This window comes from Macaca fascicularis, chromosome 4 (genome assembly GCF_037993035.2).
Source record: "Macaca fascicularis isolate 582-1 chromosome 4, T2T-MFA8v1.1".
Classification (NCBI taxonomy): Eukaryota; Metazoa; Chordata; class Mammalia; order Primates; family Cercopithecidae; genus Macaca; species Macaca fascicularis.
In genome coordinates this window covers 26,789,634-26,797,200 of record NC_088378.1, presented here as the reverse complement: position 1 = coordinate 26,797,200, position 7,567 = coordinate 26,789,634, and the positions used below count along the sequence as shown (strand labels likewise).

Below are 7,567 nucleotides of genomic sequence, written 5' to 3'. Positions count from 1 at the left end.
TAGTCCACCTACATGCCTGTAGTCCCAGCTACTTGGGAGGCTGAGACAGGAGAATGGTTTGAACCCGGGAGGCAGAGGTTGCAGTGAGTGGAGATCATACCATTGCACTCCAGCCTGGGTAAGAGAGTGAGACTCTGTCTCAAAAATAATGACAATAATTTTAAAAACAATAATAATAACAGACATCAAAGAAGGAGGATATATGACCTATAACCAAAAGGAAAGCCACTCAACAGCAGCAGAACCAGATTTACAGTGATGAGGAAATTAGCAGACAGAAAATTTCAAATTCTATAATTATACTCCATACACTCAGGGAAGTGGGAGAAAATATTAACATTATGAGGGAAGAAGTGGTAGATATATTATAAAAAGAATTATACATAGTTTGCAGAGATAAAATATAATATCAGAAATTAAAAATATAATGGAAAATATTAACAACAGATTAAACTCTACAAAATTGAACTTAAAAATATTAAACTTAAAGCAATAGAAAATGTCCAAAATAAAGCACAGAGAGAAAAAAAGACTTTTTAAAAAATGAACAAAGCATCATGACCTTGTCAATGATATTATTTGACACTATCAAGCAATCTAACAGCATGTAGTTGAAGACTCAGTAAAGGGAATTGACAGAAGAAGAAAAAAAAAAAAACCCTTAAAAAATAATGATAAAAAATGTTCTTAATTTGATGAAAACATATACCCACATATCCCAGAACCTCTAAGAACCCCAAACAGAAGAAAGAACAAACAGAAACAAAGAAAACCACACCAGGGGCACATGTTCTCAGGACCCCCTGAAGCTTTGTCACAGACTACATATATATATGCACACACATATATGTGCATAATTTATGTATATATGTGTATATAATTTTAAAAGAAAGAAAATACTGGGTTCCAGTGATAAGCCCTATAAAATGGAAAGGAGAGAAAAAAGGTTTCCTTTGCCTATTGGCAATACCCTCCAGCATATCAAGTGAAACTACTGCTATGAGAAAAACTTAGGACTATAACATTCTCCCCCATAAACTAGGAAGGTGCTGACAGACCAGAGAATGACTTAGACAAGTCCAGCTTGACAATTAGATAAGTCTATTAGGACTTACATACAGGGCGCCATACCAAGGCATACCATAATCAAATTGCTGAAAACATGACGAAGCGAAAAGTCTAAGCTTGACCAGGAAATAAAAGCATATTAAATTCAGAGGACAAAGATCAGTATGACAACAGAATTCTTGTCAGAAATTATAAAAGTCAGCAGACACTGAAGCAACCAAACTTATGGATTGGGGTAGGGGTAGGAGATTGGGGGAGGCAGGAACTGCTGACCCAGAATTCCGTATTCAGTGAAAATATCCTTCAAAATTGAAAGTGAAATGAAGATGTTTTCAGAAAATGCTGAGGGGATTAGTCACCAGCAGATGTGGACTAAAAGAAATGTTAAAGGAAGTTCTTCTGATAGAAGGAAAATTATACCAGATGCTAATTTGGATCTACAAGAGGGAAGGAACAGCACTATAAGTAATCAATACATAAATAAATAGGAACATTAACGCGCTCTAAACTGAGCTCCTCGTCTTCTTCTGAGAATCTGCTTCTCACTGAGCCTTTTCTTATCACATTTAACGGCCACTCCATTCGTTCATGTTCAGGTAGAATATTTGGGGTGAACATTGATGTGTGTCTTTCCCACACCTCCTACATCACATCATCAGCAAAGGCTCTAACTTCAGGATGTGCACAGGGTCTCGCCTCACACCTGTCTCCTCAGTCCTCACTGCCATTGTTTTGTCTCAGTTATTGCAATGGCCTCATGCTAGGCCTCTCTACTTCCACCGTGGTCTCCACTCCAGTGTATTCGCAATGCAGCAGTCTGAGGACTCTAAAGGCTTCCGAAAGTTAGTGTCATACCTCTACTCACGAAAGGCCAGTGGTCCCCATATCCAGAGAAAAAAACCAAACTCTTGCTCCAGCCCACAGGCCCCACTGGTCCTTCCCCTCTCTGCCTTTGCATGGCTCTGTGCTTGTCTCTATTCTCCGCATCTCACTAAGCTCAGAGCACAGTGACCTCTTTACCATTCCTCAGAACCAGCAGATGCCCTCTTGATCCTTGGCATCTTCACATTTCCGCTGCCCAGGCCTTGCTTCCCCTGGCACCAACACGGCTTATGCCCTCACTTCCTTTAAATTTTTTCTCAAACGTCTTATTTCCAGAGAGGCCAAACTAGGAACACATGATTTAAAGTTGCAGTTCTCCAGCCACAGATGCCTGTCCCTTCTCTGATTTATCATCTCCATAGCCTTATGTGTTATTTAATGTGTTTGACAGAGATACTCCATTGCTTTTCTACGAAACTCCAGTGTCTAGAAGGGGGCTGGCATAGTGTAGATCTCAATAAATATTTGTCAACTGAATGAATACAGAGGGAGGAGCATGCTTAGGCCAAATTCTGTAGCTGTAGTGGATAATCCTTGCCACCAGGGGGCAGCGCAACAGCATTAAGGGTTTGATGAAAGCTGGGGAAGCTATTACAACCCAGGTGCACACAGAGATGGGTTTTCCAAACTCAGACAATGAAGAAGAGCCTACATGGAAGAGGAAATCAGGGGTAGCAGAATCAACCTCTGTTTTGCTATGTGACCTTGAACATCACTTCACTCTCTGGACCTTGGTTTCAGCATATTTTAATTCAAGGGACTATTAGTCAAGGTTCTCTACAGGGACAGAACTAATGGAATATATACATAAAGGGGAGTTTATTAAATATTAACTCACATGATCACAATGTCCCACAATAGGCTGTCTGCAGGCTGAGGACAAAGGAAAGCCAGTCGGAGTTCCAAAACTGAAGAATTTGGAGTCCAATGTTCGAGGGCAGGAAGCATCCAGCACGGGAGAGAAAGACGTAGGCTGGGAGGCTAGGCCAGTCTCTCTTTTCACGTTTTTCTGCCTGCTTATATTCTAGCCATGCTGGCAGCTGATTAGAGTGAGCCCACCCAGTTGAAGGGTGGATCTGCCTTTCCCAGCCCACTGGCTCAAATGTGAATCTCCTTTGGCAACACCCTCACAGACACACCTGGAAGCAATATTTTGTATTCTTCAATCCAATCAAGTTGACACTCAGTATTAACCATCACAAAGTTTAGCACTTGGTTTGTTAACTCTCATTTACTTCTGGTTCTACCATCCCGTGATTCTAAAACGAACAGAAATCACACTGAAGTACAAAGCCCTCAGACCCCAGAAAGCAAAAACACAGCAGAAACTACAAAGCAAACAGGTAACGATGTCGTGATAGAATCGAAATCTCATGTATCAGTATTAAACTTGAATGTAAATGGTCTAACCACCCCACTGAAACAGGACACCCTCTCAACTTCTCCTGCCTATTTTAATTTCACATTCAGGCCGGAAGAAAGGGGCAATGAATTTCCCATAAAGTTGTATTTGAGCTACTGGAATTCAGTTAAATACCCACAAGTTCAATAGAAAGGCCCTTTTGTGTGAAGTAAAACTACATCAGGGAGTGAGTTTGACTCAATTTAGTTATTCCCATATCTACTTTTTTAATGAGAATAAGTTATATTTCCAGAAAGAGAAGAAAAGTTAGCACCACTCAGGAGATCCCAGGGCTCTAAGACAGCATCAACTAAATGCTATAGTTTCTTCTTATTACTTTTGGGGAGAAGCTAATGTATAGCAATATGAAACATAGGTGATATTGCATCCTAGAAAGAAGCCATTTGACTTTATCCGTGGGATGAAAAGGCTAAATTTTCTTTTCTTAGTACTATCATTTTCTCCAACAGAAGCAGTATTTCCACAACAGATCAGGGGAGGGCAGTAAAGAGTTGCTATCTGGTCAATAAAGTATTTGTACGACAGAGAAAAATTATAGTTTAAACTAATTTATTTTTATGTTGTATTGCCGCTAATAAAATTCACTCACCATTTTGTTGGCTTGAATTAAAGTGTCATCAAAGGGTTTGTGGAGATTAGTTTGGGCATTGACTTAGCATGGCATCTCAAAATAAATACTCCTCAAATTGCATTTTACCATTGCATATGAAGCCTGCAACCACAGAAAATCATAGTGATTTTATCAGGATCAGGTATTTAAATGACTTTAATTAAATCCGTGTCTTGTATGGGGTTAATGATTTCTATTTTAGGGCAATTATTTTTCTTAATCCAAATATTTGACTTATTTCAGAATGTCTAATTCACATCCCTGTTTCACAGAATTTTACTTGAAGTAAAAATCAACCTAGGAGTTTTGTGTCTTTGTCCTAACTCTATGGACGTGTGTGGGTGTCTCTGGTTGGAAATGTACAGGGCTGCTAGAGAGATGGAGAAAGAAAGCATCCACACTGTGCATCTGAAGAGTACTACATAAACTCATCTGTCTTTCATTCTAATGTTCTAAGCAATATCAGATAGGGTATCTGGAATGAATCAAACTGTTAGCAGTGGTGAGTATCCAAGTTACAAGCAGCGAATCCATAAGGGTCTGCAGCCACCTCAAAAAATTCAACTGAGGGGCCTAAGGCAGAAGAAGAGATTGAGGCAAGTTTTAGAGCACGAGTGAAAGTTGATTTAAAAACTTTAGAGCAGGGGCCTGGCTCAGTGGCTTATGCCTGTAATCTCAGCACATTGGGAGGCTGAGGCGGGTGGATCATCTGAGCTCAGGAGTTTGAGACCAGCCTGGGCAACACAGTAAACCTCATCTCTACAAAAAAAAAAAAAAAAAAAAAGTTACTCAGGAGGCTGAGGTGGGAGGATTGCTTGGGCCTGGGAGGTAGATGGCGCAGTGAGCCAAGATCACGCTATTAAACTCCAGGCTGAGTGACAGAGTGAGACCCTGTCTTAAAAAAAGAAAAAAGAAAAAAAGAGAAAGAAAAAAGAAAGAAAGAAAAGAAGAAAAGGAAAGGAAAAAAAAAAAAAAAGCTTCAGAGAAGGAACAAAAGGAAAAACAGTACACTTGGAAGAGGCCCAAGCAAGCGACTGGAAGGACAAGTACAGGGTTTGACCTTTTGACTTGGGTTTTTGTTTTTGTTTTGTTTGTTTTTTGTTTTTGTGTTTGTTTTGGTGACGGAGTCTCGCTCTGGGTAACTGATAGCCAAGCACAGGGTTGAAAGAACTGCCGCCTGAAGAGCACAGAAGAGACTTCCAGGCACGGAACAGCTCATGCAAAAGTCCTGCACAAGAGTTTGGCACATTCAGAAGGCCAGTGAGGCCAGAAGGAATTGTTGAAGGAAAGCATGGCCATCCCTCCATGCCATTCCTTTCAATGAAAACCAAAGAAAAGTAGCTTGAAAAGAACAACCCAAGAAGTCCAATCATTTAATAACAAACACAAAGGAACCTGCCCTAACCATCCAAACCCATGGTGTTCAACAGTCTTAGCTTCTGATTTTGCAATATGATGTAAAGCTTAGGGAAAGATTCTTTCTGTAAAGCTAATTTGAGTATCAAGAGAAAAAATTGCTTAGACAGGATAAGTTCAACTGGGCAAGGACTCTTGAAAGGTAACGCTTGTTCATTAATGCACTATTTAACAAATACTGAATGGCTTCTGGTGTTAGACGTTGTTCTTAATAGTACTGGGGATACAACAGTGAACAAAATAGAAAAAAACACCTGTCCTCGTGGAGCTTATATATTAGTGGGGAGAGATAGCCAAAAATAAAAATAAAAATTTCACAAAGGACTAGATCAAGCTTGTCCAACCCATGGCCTATGGGCTGCGTGCAGCCCAGGATGTCTTTGAATGTGGCTGAACACAAATTCATAAACTTTGTTAAAACATTATGAAATCTCTTTTGCATTTTTTAAGCTTCTCAGCTATCATTAGTGTTAGTGTATTTTACGTGTGACCCAAGACAGTTCTTTTTCCAAGGTGACCCAGAGAAGCCAAAGATTGAACGCCCCTGAATTAGATCATTTCAGCTGTAACAAGTGCTGAAAAAGAAAAGTGCCAAAATCAACTTGGATAGTTGGATGCTTTCCTTTTAGCAAATAACCTGTCAGCCAATCAATCATTTAATAATAAGAGAGGTTCCCTTTATGTAAGAGAATAATGGAATGATTTTTCTCTATTATGTTTTCTGCATTTTCTAATTTTTTTTACAGTGACAATGCTACTTCACTTATCAAATAAAAAATTTATTAAATAATACATAAAAATATTCTTAACAAGGAAAGGTGACAGGTATAAACTCACATAATCAATCAGCTTTGTTAAAAGTGACAGAAAGATTTGAGGTGTGTGATTCGGTGCCTCTGCTTCATAACTGGAATAAATTTTCTCAGAAAGTTATCTCTCTTCCCAGAAGAATAAGAAAACATACTTTATTATTTTTAACACAAATTCCTCCTTCCTTTATTTTTAACACAAATTCCTCTTTCCTTTAATTTGTGAAGACAAGTAGTATCAGGAGGGGTACCATTGTTAGTCCCATGCGATCAAACATATAATCTGCAATTCTATTGTAGATAGGCAGCAAGAAATGCTTTTAGAGTTTGGTTCACGTGTTCATACGGAGAAGTTAGTGGACCTCAGTAGAATCAGGCTCTTATTTTAAAAACCTCCTTGATGAGATGTTCAAACTGAGGGTCAAAACACTATTGATTGCCATGAAACCTATTGTGAAAATGGGTTATCAGCACCAACTAAAATTGCTTCCACAAGGTATATGGAATGTCCGTGGTACAGTCCTCGGATAACAACACTGGTAAACCAATGTGTCACATTACTTTCAGATAAGCCTCCCCTGAACAATATGTGATATTGATGAGACATATGGGGACTAGCCTACTATATTTTTGAAGCCTACAGTCTGTTTTAAGCAATGAAGTCTGAGGGAGAATAACCAGAACAGAAAGATAACAGAAGAAACATTCTCATTATGTTGATTAACCTTCCTCCCAACTGAAAGAAGTATTATTTTCTGCCTCTGCTCTGTTAATGTACATATTTCTAGATAAAAGTTAATATAACCATTACAAAAACCTAGGAGCAAGTTGGGGGCAGGGGGAAATCAATAAAGTACCAAAACAGATAAAACTAATATACCGCACCTGAGTTTCAATATGCTATAAATTATTTCTTCCCCAAGATTCTATCCTTCTTTATTCCCCTCCTCTATTACGGAACCTCAATTTAAAAGAAAAATGTATTTTATAATAAATAGCATTTAGTAATTCTCAAGGAAAGGCAGGCGTATCTTGCATCTCTTGCTCTTTTCCCAGGCTTTCTTATCTTTCCTTGAAAGACCAAAAAAAAAAAAAAAGAAAGAAAGAAAGAAAGAAAGGGCACCAAGAAAAGACTGTTTGGCACTGCCCGGTTCACCATCATGCGATGCTGACGTAATGGGCTGGGGCACACTGACTGGCTGCCTCGGAACTGGTCACTCTCTCTTTCCCTTCACATATGGAGCAGCAATCAGCTTACAACTAAATCACATCTGAGCACAAGCTGTCTCCACAAAGCCAACCAAAGAGGCAGCATTCACAGGCTGACAAAGCATCCCTAAAGCAGGAAAGAAAAGGAGC

The 7,567-nt window shown here is 39.1% G+C and overlaps 1 long non-coding RNA gene across 3 annotated transcripts; it reads right to left on the bottom strand.

The window, feature by feature from the left end:
* Window positions 1–2,681: 2,681 nt before the first annotated feature.
* Window positions 2,682–6,447, bottom strand: LOC123572843 (uncharacterized). Of its 3 annotated transcripts, XR_006697390.2 has the most exons (3): window positions 6,237–6,447; window positions 3,963–4,085; window positions 2,682–3,209 (listed from the first exon to the last, which is right to left on the bottom strand). It is a non-coding gene; the product is annotated as an uncharacterized lncRNA (long non-coding RNA). The 3 variants fall into 3 exon arrangements; XR_010586071.1 differs by lacking the exon at window positions 6,237–6,447 and having other exon boundaries at window positions 3,963–4,336; XR_012434354.1 differs by lacking the exon at window positions 6,237–6,447 and having other exon boundaries at window positions 2,682–3,089; window positions 3,963–4,336.
* Between the last annotated feature and the right edge of the window lie 1,120 nt (window positions 6,448–7,567).